Source organism: Gopherus flavomarginatus, chromosome 13 (assembly GCF_025201925.1).
Source record: "Gopherus flavomarginatus isolate rGopFla2 chromosome 13, rGopFla2.mat.asm, whole genome shotgun sequence".
Lineage (NCBI taxonomy): Eukaryota > Metazoa > Chordata > Testudines > Testudinidae > Gopherus > Gopherus flavomarginatus.
In genome coordinates, this window is record NC_066629.1 from 10533014 (window position 1) to 10546224 (window position 13211).

At 43.6% G+C, this 13211-nt stretch overlaps 1 protein-coding gene across 10 annotated transcripts in view; it reads right to left on the reverse strand.

Moving 5' to 3' along the window:
• The window catches only part of PKNOX2 (PBX/knotted 1 homeobox 2), a 623477-nt gene that overhangs the window by 136818 nt on the left and 473448 nt on the right, over positions 1 to 13211 (reverse strand). The window lies entirely within an intron of this gene.

Sequence of the window (13211 nt, forward strand, 5' to 3'; positions counted from 1 at the left end):
GTACGTCTTCACTACCGGCAGTATCGGTGGGTAGCAATCGATTTCTTGGGGATCGATATATCACTTCTCATCTAGACGCGATATATCGATCCCCGGACACGCTCCTGTCAACTCTGGAACTCCACCAACGCAAACGGCGGTAGCGGCGTCAAAATGGGGAGCCGCGGAAGTCGATCCCATGCCGTGAGGACGGTAAGTAACTCAATCTAAGATACTTCGACTTCAGCTATGCTATTCACATAGCTGAAGCTGCGTATCTTAGATCGATCCCCGCCCCCAGTGTAGACCAGCCCTAAGAGGAGAGGGGACAGGTATCTCAGCCAGGAGGTGTGAACTGTCCCTCAGAGTTCCCAGTCTGGTTTAACCTGTTTACCCCCTACTGTTCAGAGATAGAGCTAAATAGGCTCCATTAGGAGCCTTTGTTATTTTAAGTGCTTAAATGAGAGCTGAAATCACTTATGATGGCACAGCATTTCTGCCCAGCCTGCTAAATGCTGAAAATCACCAGGAGCTGACAATCACTAAGGCCACATCTACACTACCCGCCGGATTGGCAGGTAGTAATGGATCTATTGGGGATCAATTTATCGAGTCTTATCTAGATGCGAGAAATCAATCCTTGAATTGACGCCCTTACTCCATCTCAGCAGGAGAAGTAAGTGGAGTTAACAGGGGAGCCGCGGCGGTCAACTTGCCGCCATGAGGATGGCCAAGTAAGTTGAACTAAGATACTTTGACGTCAGCTACGTGAATAGCAAATAGCGTAGCTGAAGCTGCATATCTTAGATCGATCCCCACCTTCCCCACCCCCCAGCGTAGACTAGCCCTTTGAGACTGACCTGCGGCAGTCACAGCAGAGAGGCAGGTGGCAGTGGGAGGTAACTGACAGTCAGCTGGTGGGAGCGGTGAGCAGTCAGCTGGCAGGAGCGGCAAACAAGCAGCCAGCAAGAGCGGTGAGTGATCAGCCAGCGGAAGTGGAATGAGCGGCTGGCAGGGCGGCCAACCAGAGCAAGTGCTCAGATGGTGGAGCAAGGAAGGTCCCTTCCTCCCTGGATGGGAGGTGAACTTATACAGATGCGTCCTGGGTCCTCACTGACCAAGGGCAACTACTGTGAGTGGGATATGGTGAGGGAGCAGAGGGGGGCGCAGAAAAGGAACTTTTGGTTGTAGAATTCAAGGACATGAGGCAGAAGGCACTGCCCCACACACTCTGGGGCGGGTGGTCCTGCTCACAGTTTCATGATTATGAATCCCACTTGTGGCATTTTCCCTAATTAGTGTTGGGTGACTTCCCTCCTTTCATTAAAAGTCTTTTTTTTCTACACTCAGACTCTGTGTTTGTGAGTGAGGAAATATTGCCTCTCAGAAGCGCCTAGGGGTAGTGGGTAATTTTCCCAGGTTATTGGGTGGGGGCTTGAGTCGGTACTGTGTTGTATTATTGAAAAGGAACACCTAGCTATTGAACTTGGCCCTGGTTGCTGCCGGCTCCACCTGGCTGAAGGGTTACACTTGGATCATTTATGACTTCAGCTACATGAATGCCTGCTCTAGAGTTTCAAATGACAACTGTAAGGTGGGCTTTCACACTGGAACATTTTTTAAATGACAATATATCCAGCTGAGTAACATTTTCTAGGGCTGCCCAAGTCCATTGGCATTTTCTTCTGTGTTTGAAAAAGAGTTTACTTCCTTCTCAGCAAATGTCTCCCTTTGCCTGACTCTTATTTCAGTGATGAGCAGGAGACAGCATGTGAGGCCCTGGTTAATATACCATGGCAGACTGAAGGGAAGTTTGTGGTTTCCTTTCCTCTAAAAGAGTCACTCCCCTCTGGTAAACTGCCCCCACCAAGGATGATTTTCACTTCTAGGACTCAGGAAAAAAGTGCAGTAAAGCTCATTTTTTACTTTTGGAATGCACCAGATTGCACCAAAGAGGTATTTAAAAAAATGTTCAGGGTAGGAGACCAGTGGACTTTACACACATACATTTCAATTGCCATCAGCTGCAGCATCAATACACTCAGGAGATTTTCAGGAACAAAGTATAAAAATATCAAGCAAATGGACTTGATATAAGTTTGTTTCCCCAGTTGTGGAAGTATTTTAGTTTACATGGGAAAACAAACTGACACCACTATCGTAAATATTGCTGATAACAAATATTGCGAGAAAGTGACTGACATTGGTACAATTCCACTGGAATCTAGGTGATGGAAACAGCCTTCTACCTTCCCCTTCTGCTATCATCACCACTCAAAGTGGATTTCAATCATCATGGGTTTTGCATACATGTATAAAAGTGCTATAAGGTAGCATGGGACATGGATGCCCCAAGTTCCCCATGGTGTCTGGGGATGTGAAAGGGGCACAGTGATGCAGAGAAGGGGAGACAGCATTGCGAGAGTGATCTAGTTTGTCAAGGAGACCATTAACAGAGGACTTAATTGTGGGCTATAAAAATCAGCATACAGAGAAAGATTCTGATCTTTGATCTAGTGGACAATGATACAATATCCAAAGGCTAGAAGTTAAACTGGAGAAATTCAGACTGGAAATAATGTTTCCATTTTTAACAGAGGGTAGTTAGCAATTGAAACAACGTATCATGGGATGTGATAGATTTGCTACCACATAAAGTCCATAGTAGATGTTTTTCTAAAATATAGGCTCTAGTTTAAGCTTGATGCACGAATCACTGGAAGGAATTCTCTGACTTATGTAGTGCAGGAGGACAGACTAGATGACCATAATGTTTTTTTTACTTTAATACCTATTAATAGTTTCTTAACTTTTTTTTACTGTTGCTGCTCATTGAGCAGAGGTTTCCATTGAGCTGTGCAGAAAGACTCCCTGATCCTTTTCTTGATTAGTTACAGTTATTCCTTTAAACGTACACGGGAAACTAGAAGGGATGTGGACAATGGCTGACTGGAAGACAAAAGAACAGGAAGGGGAGGGATAGCTCAGTGGTTTGAGCTAATCACCTAGCATTGTGATCTGTGGCAAAATCAGTACTTGGTCCTTCTAGTGAAGGCAGGGGGCTGGAGCTGACGACTTTTCAAAGTCCCTTCCAGCCTTATGAGCTAGGTATATCTCCATATTATAGGAAAGAGTGAGATTCACCATAATGGCAGCTACTGTCACTGTCTCCCAGAATCTACAGTGACACGGTTGGACTATCTATGTCATAATTCTCAGAGATGTCCTGATTGAACCAGGCCAGAGAGAGGGAGCCAGATGACAATGCACCTCCACCGGCTACAGTTAAAACCTGAATACCACCTGGAAAGTGAGATTTTATCACACACATTGTCCCTCTCCCCATTTGTTCTTTTCCTTCTCCACCTTATTTCTTTTTTTTCCTATCACTCTTCTCATAAGAACCTGGCTTAGACAGCAAAGACTGTATTTCAAAACACTGCTGTGAGCCTGTGACAAGAAAAGCAGCCAAAAGCTGTGTCCTAAACAGCCTGATGCTGTTTGCAGGTCTTGGAGTGGCTGATAAGACCATAGGCTCGGCCTATCTTTGTCCAGGAGTTTGGCTGCAAGTGAGGGCCAACACCAGAGACAGAACCTACCTTTTCTATTTTTGCTGTTCTTTTCCTGCTTCCTCTTGTGTGTATTTGTCATGAGTTGTTTTTTAGGAAATGGGATCAGACTTTAACAACTACAGTGACAATAACAGCTCCAGCCCAGGTCAACTAACTTTTCTTTTCCCTAGAAAGACCATTAGTACTATCCTTAATACTATCAGAGACTCTCAGATGGGGGAAAGGGGTGCTCTTTCTAAGGGTACGTCTTCACTACCCGCCATATCGGCGGGTAGCAATCGATTGCTCGGGGATCGATATATCGCATCTAGATGAGACGCAATATATCGATCCCTGAACGCACTTATATCGATTCCGTAACTCCACCAACCCGAACGGAGTTGCGGAATCGACAGGGGTAGCCGTGGACATCGATCCCGCGCCGTGAGGACAGTGAGTAATTCGATCTTAGATACTTCGACTTCAGCTACGTTATTCACGTAGCTGAAGTTGCGTATCTAAGTTCGTTTTTCCCCCGTAGTGTAGACCAGCCCTAAGAACTCTCCTCAGGGAAAGGAATAAGAGATGTTATTAAGATGAAAGTCTCCTTTAATACTTTGCATTTCAAAGGCTTTAACTGTTTTCCCTTCTTTTCTCTATCTTTAATAAAAGGTTACAAGGATTTTTAAAGGTGTGTTTGACACGGTACTAAGCAGGCTGAGGTTAAACCAAATCTGTCCAATGCTGGACAGTGATGAGGTCATGTCAACACGTCTGATGCTTTGGGCCTGTATATTCCATCGAATTAACACAGTACACCCATCTGTAACCTTGTACTATTTTGGAAAATGATCATAGAATCATAGAATATCAGGGTTGGAAGGGACCTCAGGAGGTCATCTAGTCCAACCCCCTGCTCGAAGCAGGACCAATTCACAACTAAATAATCCCAGTCAGGGCTTTGTCAAGCCTGACCTGATCATTTATTCTTACTCTGGCTCTCCTTTAGTTGACATGGTCAAACATTTGACTTGATTAGAAGCCCTTGGTCTTTATCATTATCACAACCTATACAGGCGAATCTCATCTTACTTGCATTTAACATACATAAATTCAGCTTTGGACGGTCAGCAAAAAAAAAAAAAAAAAAAGAGAAAAAATAACAATTTACATATTGTACCTGTAGTGCGGGAAATTCCGCCCACCATTACACTCAATGTAATTTTGACTATACATGATTTTTGCTTTATGCGCTGACAGCGGAACGTAACCCCGGCGTAAGATGAGACTCACCTGTATACCTAGATGCATCCTATACATTTTTTACAGGTGGATTCAACAGTTGCTGCCCTCCTGTTCTCCAGTACAACTGATGAGTTTATTGAGGAATTGCATATTTTTGTGATCAGCTCAGCTCTTTTATGCTCTGTCTATACTACGAGCTAGGGCTGTGATTCCCACACCTGTGGGCATTACTTCTGCTAGTATAAACATCCATGTATAAATAAACAGTATAAACAGCCGTGTAGCCCTGAGAGCAGCAGCAGAGACATGACTCAAGTACAAACTCTTCTGAAATTGGTGGGCATGGCTCGGCATCCGTTGGTGAATAACGAGACAAAGAAATCATTTAGCATCTCAGCAATGTCATGATCTTCCTTAGTTGCTCCTTTAGAGCTAGTTGTGTGCTTTTAAGCTCAGCCCTGTGTGAATTCCTTCCCTGCTCCCACCTTCTCCTGGGTGATAGTACTCTACAGCAGCTCCACCAGAAGCAGATTACTATCCTGTCCCCTATGCTGGCTGGACTGGCTAACATTCCAGGGGGTGCAATCAAAACTGGGACAGACAGCAGCCTCACAGAATTTGCTCTCCATCTGCATCCAGAGCAGGAAGATGTCTTATTCTCCATAATTCCTTGCAAAAGCCTGGGCCACAGTTTGGTCCTTCACTCCCTGATAGTCCAGCAGCTCTGCAGCCCTTTTGCAGGCTTCATGCTTCTGTTCTATGGAAAGAATCTCTTGGTAGGTTTTTAAACCTTGGGCTAACTGCACTTCAAATCCCCTCTTTGTTCTTCAATTCCTTCTTGTACATCACCCGCTCTGGTTTGTTCATTTCTATTGGCTTCCCTAATGGTTTGGATTTCCATTTTCTGAAGGATACCTGTTTTCTCAAATAGTGTTACCATTAAACCAGACTAGTTTTGCCTTTCTTTTTATTTTGTTTTATTTCTTTTTTGCTTAGGGGGCATTTAGTGACTCTATTAAGGAATGTTTAAATACCCTCCATGCTGAATCAAAGGATTTCAATTTCCTTTTGATTTTTATGGCTTTTTTGATGAGATTTCTCATTTGTTTGAAAATCTTTCTTTCTACAATTGAGTGTCACAGTGCTAGCTTTTGGTTCTATTCCTCCCCCAGGAATGTTGAACACAATTGTGTTGTGGTCACTGTTACTTAGGGCTTGTGTACCTGGAACAGCAAAGTGCTCTAGAGAAGGGTGATTTGTAAAGCACTCTAGCATGTTGCACCCTAATGTAGACTATGTTAACCTGAAGTAGGTGCGTTTTCATGTTAGAGCACTATAGAAATCACACTTCTCCTCAGGTCTTTGCCATGCCATGCAGACAAGTCCTTAGTAGCTCAATTATCTGACTTCAAATCATGTATTATTTTTTTTTCTTTGATTGGATGACTTACGCACTACACTGAGGTACTTTTAGATGTCTGGATATCCAATCTGAAATTTGCTTTTGGTGGATAGTCAAACCTTTAGATTTTAGATTTGCTTTTCACAAATATTTGTTCTAGTAAACACTCAAAAATTTGCAGAAAGCTGCCAAGAAACAGTCATAAACACAGTGGGATTGAAACAGAAACTGAATAAAAACCCTCTTATCAAAAGAAAGCAGGAGAATGCCATGTTGTGTAACCAAATAACCTGATAATGCAACCTTCAATATCAGATTTAAGACAAAAATCATTTGTCCATTTCACACTAAGGTGTGCTCACACTGTCATGTTTATGCACTAAACTTGGCTTAGTGCAGTGCACATTGGGGAGCCATTATTTGAGGAAAGTGCTTTACTTTGCATTATTCCAAGAGCTACTATAAAAAATATTTGAAGTCCTATTGGAAGCATAGCACTCTTGGAGACTGGGTCATTTTGCAGAGGTTCTTTGGGAAGGTATGGTATATGCAGGGTCACATTAAGACACGGGCACACGTGCAGAATCATAGCTATCCATTGAAAGTTTCTAGTGATCATGATGGCAGAAAAAGGCTTGAAATGAGTGTCACTAAAAGCAGAGAGATCTGCCTCAGTCTGCAACAACAGCTGTAAGAAGGTGGCAGATGCCTGACTCATCTCAATAGAGTGTTAACTCCAAGACCTACATCTTGGGGGTCCTGCCAGCCTCACCTTGGCAGAAGACAATGTCTGTGAAAGGAGGAGGAGACTGGACCTGTGTGTGGCACTAGTGAGATTACAGTCTTCCCCTTCACCTGACACAAACATGGAATGCAAATTCACTGAATTTACATCCCAAGACACACCTGGATGGACCTTGATTTGGGCCATTTCAGCTGAAATTTTCACAGATGTTTAAGACCAGAAGGGACCTCTCTGTAAAATAATGACTTTTCAATCCTGATTGTGATCCATTCCAAAATTTCAGGGAGTATCCTAAGCATCAAATGGCCAGAACCATATTGATTTGGAGAAAATCAGGGAGAGAGGAACCAATGCATTGGGAGAAGGGAGGTAGGAGGGCCCATGCAAAGTCCCTGTTATGGGGGTGAGAGGGGGACCTTGGAATGGGGACTCACGGGTGGAATGGGAGGCACACAGAACCCCTGGTTGGGAGTGATATTAGGGAAACCTGCTATGGGGTCGGGGGCCCACAATCCCCCTTCCAGAGGGGAAAGCAGGAACAGAAGGCATGGGGGAAGTGGAAAAGTGAGTGCACTCAGAGCTGCCGGCAGGAGGACAGGGAGTGCAGGCACACAGAGCCCCTGGCAAGGCACAGATGGGGGAGTTGCAGGGAGTCCCTGCAATAAGGGGTGAGAGGATAGCACCCAGGGAGATGGGAGGGGGGAGAAGGTATGCAAAGAGCCCCTTGTGGGTGCAATTCACTCAGCCTGCACAATGTGTGCGACCCCCTAATATAATTCTATATTTCATAACTGTTACAATTTACAAAGTACAGACATTCAGCTCACTGGTCAGTGATTCCCCAGATCACTCCAAGCACATTGAAAAAATAGAGATATCAACATTTGCGACCCTGTAACTCTCTTGAATGGCAGCCGATAAGGAGAGTTTGCATATTTTTGCTATCAGCAGAGTCACTTCACGCTGAACCTCCTTCAGAACATTTGTAACTATTTGAACCAGGTTACTAATTTGTACCAGCACCTCTTCTTCAGACCCCTCAGTCTTTGACAGTGCCTCATTGCTGTTACCTGAAAAGAGTAGGTCCAGAGTAAGATTGTCCCCAACATCCTCTGTGGTGAAGACTACGTTTGTGCCTACACTACAGGGCCTGGAATTACTTCAAGTCAAAGTTGCAGAAACTATCAGAAGAACTGCATCCCAAGAAAGGGGATAAAAATCATAGGCAGGAGTTGTAGACCAAGTTGGATGAGCAAGCATCTCAGAGAGGTGATTAAGAAAAAACAGAAAGCCTACAAGGAGTGGAAGATGGGAGGGATTAGCAAGGAAAGCGACCTTATTGAGGTCAGATCATGTAGGGATAAAGTGAGAAAGGCCAAAAGCCATGCAGAGTTGGACCTTGCAAAGGGAATTAAAACCAATAGTAAAAGGTTGTATAGCCATATAAATAAGAAGAAAACAAAGAAAGAAGAAGTGGGACCACTAAACACTGAGGATGGAATGGAGGTTAAGGATAATCTAGGCATGGCCCAATATCTAAACAAATACTTTGCCTCAGTCTTAAATGAGGCTAATGAGGATTTTAGGAATAATGGTAGGATGACAAATGAGAATGTGGATATGGAGGTAGATATTACCACATCTGAGGTAGAAGCCAAACTTGAACAGCTTAATGGGACAAAATCGGAGGGCCCAGATAATCTTCATCCAAGAATATTAAAGGAACTGGCACATGAAATTGCAAGCCCATTAGCAAGAATTTTTAATGAATCAGTAAACTCAGGGGTTGTGCCGCACGACTGGAGAATTGCTAACATAGTTCCTATTTTTAAGAAAGGGAAAAAGAATGATCCGAGTAACTATAGGCCTGTTAGTTTGACATCTGCAGTATGTAAGGTCTCGGAAAAAATTTTGAAGGAGAAAGTAGTTAAGGACATTGAGGTCAATGGTAATTGGGACAAAATACAACGTGGTTTTATAAAAGGTAGATCGTGCCAAACCAACCTAATCTCCTTCTTTGAGAAGGTAACAGATTTTTTAGACAGAGGAAATGCAGTGGATCTAATTTACCTCGATTTCAGTAAGGCATTTGATATGATTCCAAATGGGGAATTATTAGCCAAACTGGAAAAGATGGGGATCAATATGAAAATTGAAAGGTGGATAAGGAACTGGTTAAAGGGGAGACTGCAATGGGTTGTACTGAAATGTGAACTGTCAGGCTGGAAGGAAGTTACTAGTGGAGTTCCTCAGGGATCGGTTTTAGGACCAATCTTATTTAATCTTTTTATTACTGACCTTGACACAAAAAGCGCGAATGTGCTCATAAAGTTTGCGGATGACATAAAGCTGGGAGGTATTGCTAACACAGAGAAGGATCGAGATATCATACAAGAAGATCTGGATGACCTTGTAAACTGGAGTAATAATAATAGGATGAAATTTAATAGTGAAAAGTGCAAGGTCATGCATTTAGAGATTAATAATAAGAATTTTAGTTATAAATTGGGGACACATCAGTTGGAAGTAACAGAGGAGGAGAAGGACCTTGGAGTATTGGTTGATCGCAGGATGACTATGAGCCGTCAATGTGATATGGCTGTTAAAAAAGCTAATGTAAAAGCAGCAAAGAGTCCTGTGGCACCTTATAGACTAACAGACATTTTGGAGCATGAGCTTTCAGGGGGAATGCCCACTTCGTTGGATGCATGTAGTGGAAATTTCCAGGGGCAGGTATATATATGCAAGCAAGAAGCAGGATAGAGATGATGAGGTTAGTTCAATCAGGGAGGATGAGGCCCTCTTCTAGCAGCTGAGGTGTGAAAACCAAGGGAGGAGAAACTGGTTTTGTAGTTGGCAAGCCATTCACAGTCTTTGTTTAATCCTGAGCTGATGGTGTCAAATTTGCAGATGAACTGAAGCTCAGCAGTTTCTCTTTGAAGTCTGGTCCTGAAGTTTTTTTGCTGCAGTATGGCCACCTTAAGATCTGCTATTGTGTGGCCAGGGAGGTTGAAGTGTTCTCCTACAGGTTTTTGTATATTGCCATTCCTAATATCTGATTTGTGTCCATTTATCCTTTTCCGTAAAGACTGTCCAGTCTGGCCAATGTGCATAGCAGAGGGGCATTGCTGGCACATGATGGAGTATATTACATTGGTGGACGTGCAGGTGAATGAACCAGTGATGATGTGGCTAATATGGTTAGGTCCTGTGATGGTATCGCTGGTGTAGATATGTGGGCAGAGTTGGCATTGAGGTTTGTTGCATGGATTGGTTCCTGAGTTAGAGTTACTATGGTGCGGTGTGCAGATACTGGTGAGAATATGCTTCAGGTTGGCAGGTTGTCTGTGGGAGAGGACTGGCCTGCCTCCCAAGGCCTGTGAAAGTGTGGGATTATTGTCCAGGATGGGTTGTAGATCCCTGATGATGCATTGGAGGGGTTTTAGCTGGGGACTGTATGTGATGGCCAGTGGAGACCTGTTGGTTTCTTTCTTGGGTTTGTCTTGCAGTAGGAGGCTTCTGGGTACACATTTGGCTCTGTTGATCTGTTTCCTTATTTCCTTGTGTGGGTATTGTAGTTTGGAGAATGCTTGGTGGAGATTTTGTAGGTGTTGGTCTCTGTCTGAGGGGTTAGAGCAGATGTGGTTGTACCTCAGTGCTTGGCTGTAGACAATGGATCATGTGGTGTGCCCAGGAAGGAAGCTGGAGGCATGAAGGTAGGCATAGCGGTCGGTAGGTTTTTGGTATAGGGTGGTAATGTGACCATCACTTATTTGCACCGTGGGTCTAGGAAGTGGACCTCCCATGCAGATTGGTCCAGGCTGAGATTGATGGTGGGGTGGAAGCTGTTGAAATCATGGTGGAATTTTTCCAGAGCCTCCTTCCCATGGGTCCAGATGATGAAGATGTCATCAATGTAGCGTAGGTAGAGAAGGGGCGTGAGTGGACGAGAGCTGAGGAAGCGTTGATCCAGGTCAGCCATAAAAATGTTAGCACATTGTGGGGCCATGCAGGTGCCCATAGCAGTGCCAGTGATCTGGAGGTATATATTATCATCAAATTTGAAATAGTTGTGTGTGAGGATAAAGGCGCAGAGCTCAGCAACCAGTTGTGCTGTGGCATCATCAGGGAACCTGTTCCTGACAGCTTGTATTCCATCTGTGTGTGAGATAGTTGTGTTGTTAAAAAAGCTAATGCAGTTTTAGGATGCATCAGGCGAAGTATTTCCAGCAAAGATAAGGAGGTGTTAGTACTGTTATACAAGGCACTGATGAGACCTCATGTGGAATACTGTGTGCAGTTCTAGTCTCCCATGTTTAAGAAGAATGAATTCAAACTGGAACAGGTACAGAGAACGGCTACTAGGATGATCCGAGGAATGGAAAACCTATCTTACGAAAGGAGACTGAAAGAACTTGGCTTGTTTAGTCTAACCAAAAGAAGGTTGAGGGGGGATATGATTGCTCTTTATAAATATATCAGAGAGAGAAATATTAGGGAGGGAGAGAAATTATTTAAGCTTAGTACCAATGTGGACACAAGAACAAATAGATATAAACTGGACACTAGGAAGTTTAGACTCGAAATTAGACGAAGGTTTCAAACCAACAGAGGAGTGAAGTTCTGGAATAGCCTTCCAAGGGGAGTAGTGGGGGCAAAAGACATATCTGGCTTCAAGACTAAGCTTGATAAGTTTATGGAGGAGGTGGTATGATGGGATAGCCTAATTTTGGCTATTAATTTGGCAATTAATCTTTGATTATCAGCAGGTAAGTATGCCCAGTGGTCTGTGATGGGATGTTAGATGGGCTGAAATCTGAGTTACTACAGAGAATTCTTTCCTGGGTGCTGGCTGGTGAGTCTTGCCCACATGCTCAGGGTTTAACTGATCACCATATTTGGGGTCGGGAAGGAATTTTCCTCCAGGGCAGATTGGCAGAGGCCCTGGAGGTTTTTCACATTCCTTTGCGGCATGGGGCATGAGTCACTTGCTGGAAGAGTCTCTGCAGCTTGAGGTTTTCAACTCACAATTTGAGGACTTCAATAACTCAGACATAGGTTAGGGGTTTGTTACAGGAGTGGGTGACTGAGATTCTGTGGCCTGCATTGTGAAGGAGGTCAGACTAGATGATCATAATGGTCCATTCTGACCTTAAAGTCTATGAGTCTATGAGCCTATGCTGGCATAGCCCCCTAGCCGAGACGCAGTGAATGCCGACAGAAGGGGGCTGTTGGTGTAGTAACACCACTTCCCCAAGCAATGCTAGCTATGTTGACAGAAGCTCTCTTCTGTTAGTATAGCTGCATCTATGCTGGGGGGGTTTGTCAGCGTAGCTACGTTGCTACTGGGTGTAGTTTTTTCACACCCTGACTGACATAGCTATGCCAGTATAAGTTTTAAGTGTAGACCAGACCTGAGGGAAAAATTGCTTAACTTTCCAGCAATTTCCTTAATTTCCTGAATTTCTCCCTGGTGGTGTAATGGACCTACGGATCCTCTTGCAAGCATCTTGCTTCTGATGTAATTTCTTGTTATTTTTAAATACCTTGAATTATTTACGGTTCAAATTCTATTTTAACCCCTTAATTTTCTTCTTACATGTTGCCTGATGTAGTTGATCTTCCATTTCCTGGGCTTCACTAGGGTTGGATTTCCATTTACCACTTGACTTCCTGCTTCCCTTCTTGGGGAAGCTGCTCATCCAGCGCCTACACAGAAATTTCAAGCAAAGAGCCCTAAAAAAAGCCTTAGGAAGCACTGAGACAATAAGCTAGTGGTCAGCGGGCAGGATGGAATAGTATAGAAACAATGCACTGCACTGCCTGTCCCAGCAGCTGTCTGTGATGCCTCTGAAGGAAGAGGTAAAAGACGGTACTAGTGAGATTTGTGAAAGGAAGTTCACTGCATTACTATTCTGTCAAAGGCACAACATCTGCTGGATTTCTAGAAGATTTTCTAGAAAAAATCCAGCAAAGCAATTCAAATGGACAAACTCTGACATGAGGTTGCTTAAGAAAATGTTACTAGGGATTAGGCTTCATGAAATTTTTGTGCCAGGATTTTGTTGCTATAAAATCTTGTACCTTTTCTATGGTAATTGACAAATTCAACAGTTTATATCTCCATAAACTTTAAAATGTAACCCAAAATCTGTTTTTTATTTTACATTTTTTTCAAAGTGAGGATAAGGATTTGTCTATATGCAGTTAGTGTGCAGGGTTTCAAACACCAGTACATCAGAGCGCACAGAGAGCTAGTGTGCAGCATGCTAGAACCCTTCAGCTTGCT